Source organism: Vigna unguiculata, chromosome 9 (assembly GCF_037176805.1).
Source record: "Vigna unguiculata cultivar grain cowpea cultivar isolate G323 ecotype 2 chromosome 9, ASM3717680v1, whole genome shotgun sequence".
Lineage (NCBI taxonomy): Eukaryota > Viridiplantae > Streptophyta > Magnoliopsida > Fabales > Fabaceae > Vigna > Vigna unguiculata.
The window spans coordinates 19,064,906-19,067,266 of record NC_140800.1 but is presented as its reverse complement, the minus strand read 5'-3'; the positions used below and the strand labels follow the sequence as shown (position 1 = coordinate 19,067,266).

The 2,361-nt window shown below is 36.8% G+C and overlaps 1 pseudogene; it reads left to right on the top strand.

The window, feature by feature from the left end:
• The first annotated feature begins 956 nt into the window (after positions 1-956).
• LOC146883662 (uncharacterized) lies at positions 957-2,095 on the top strand (annotated as a pseudogene).
• Positions 2,096-2,361: the final 266 nt, after the last annotated feature.

Sequence of the window (2,361 nt, the reverse complement as noted above, 5' to 3'; positions counted from 1 at the left end):
GCTTGTGTTTGGCGATGATCGTGTAATGCGTTACACGGGAGCAGATGATGTTGCAGGTGGTGCTGATGAGGCATAGCATCGGAGAGAGGGTTAACTGGGAAAAACTTTTACTGGAGTTTTACTGTTATTGTTTTTATGAAATTTGTAAATAGTGTCTTATTGATTTGTGAATTTGGATACTGTATTGGAGTTTCATAAATTATGGATTTTTGGATAACATTCAATTAATAAACGTTTTAAAATTTCCCGCGTTTTTGGGAAGCGAAGTATAATAAATGATGTTTTCATCATATTTCTTAATTTTTATTACTTAAATTAGTAATATCCGACCGGGATGTTACACTTTTTCTTTATTAACCTTTCTTTGTCTACTTACAAGCGTTTCCGTGCACATATTGGAGAACTGTTCTTTGTTATGGCCATAATCTCTTGAATTGCCTAAGAACCCAAGGAGAATTTGAGTGGTAAAAGGCAATAGCGTTTTATTATAGTAAAAGCCATGAGTGGGTGAGAAAATTTTCGAAGACCATATATATATATTTTGTTCTTGTTACCTTGATTTGTTTGTTAATTATGGCAGAAAGGAATGATATTCAGATGCAAATTGCTGCATTATCAAAAATTTGGAGAGGTTGATGAAGCAACAACAAGATGAGTTTCAAGATAGGTTGGACCAACTAGAGAATATAACCTCACCAAGAGGAGGAGGAGAAGGAGGGCCACAAAGGAAGGAAGGGAGAATAGAAGGAGTAAGGTTGAATGTGCCACCTTTCAAAGGGAGGAGTGGTCCTGAAGCTTACTTGGAGTGGGAGCTCAAATTGAGCATGTATTTTCTTGCAATAATTATAGTGAGGAGCAAAAGGTAAGGCTTGCAGCAAGTGGATTTTTTGATTATGCTTTAATTTGGTGGAACAAGTTGCAAAGATGAGGAGCCTTTGGTGGACACTTGGGTTGAGATGAAAAGGGTCATGAGGAAGCGATATGTACCTTCTAGCTTCCATAGGGACTTAAAATTGAAACTACAAAGACTTTCTCAAGGAAGCAAGGGAGTGGATGAGTATTATAAGGAGATGGAGATTCTTATCATCCAAGCCAAAATTGAAGAAGATCCTGAGGTAACTATGACACGTTTCCTTAATGAATTAAATCATGATATTAGAGATGTTGTTGAGTTGCAGGAGTTTGTGGAGATGAAGGATCTATTGCATAAGGCCATACAGGTAGAACAACAAATTAAAAGAAAGAGTACAACAAGAAAAAGTTCTACCAATTTGAATTCTTCAAATTGGAGAGATAGAGTAAAGAAAGAAGGTGTTGCCTCCTCTAGCAATTCAGCACTTTCTAATGAAGGAAAAATAGTTCAAAAGAAACTTGAACATCCACCAAAGAGGACTATAGAAATGAAATGTTTTAAATGTTTGGGCATGGGACATTATGCCTATGAGTGTCCTACAAAGAAGACCATTCTTCTTAAGGATAATGGGGAGTACACAAGCGACTATGATGATAAAATGATGGAGAGGTAGAAGAGAGTGATGGCGAGTTGAAAGGTAATGAAGGAGAGTTGTACATGATTAGAAGGATGCTGGGAAGTCAAGTCAAGGCCGAGGATGCATCTCAAAGGGAGAATATTTTTCATACAAGATGTTCAGTTAATGGTAATGTATGTTTGGTAATCATTGATGGAGGAAGTTGTACCAATGTGGTGAGTTCAAGATTAGTGTCAAAGATGAACATGGACACTAAACCACATCCTAGGCCATACAAACTTCAATTGCTTAGTGAAGGAGAAGAAGTCCAAGTGAAACAGCAAGCTGAAGTCTCTTTCTCCATTGGGAAATATGAAGATAAGATCTTATGTGATGTGGTTCCCATGGAGCCCAACCATATTCTTATGGGAAGACCGTGACAATATGACATCAAAGCCATTCATGATGGCTTCACTAACAAAATGTCTTTCATGTATCAGGATAAAAAAGTGGTCCTCAAATCCTTGTCTCCTAAAGAGGTGTGTGAGGATCAAATAAAAATGAGAGAAAATTTAGCAAATGAGAGAAAGAGTGAAACTCTTGAAAGGAAAAAAGAAAAAGAGTGAAACACTTGACAAGAAAATGAGAGAAAATGAAACATTTGAGGGTAAACAACTTTATTTAGGAAGAGAAAAGGAGGTAAGGAGGGTGCTTTGCGTAAGACAACCCCTCTACTTATTGTTTTATCAAAATCAGATTTCAAATTCTGACCAATTTGGAAAATTTGAATTGCCCTCTAGTATTGAGTCCCTTTTGCAGGATTATAAAGATGTGTTTCTAGCAAGTGCCCTTAATGGTTTTCCATCTTTGAGATGAATTGAGCATCACATTG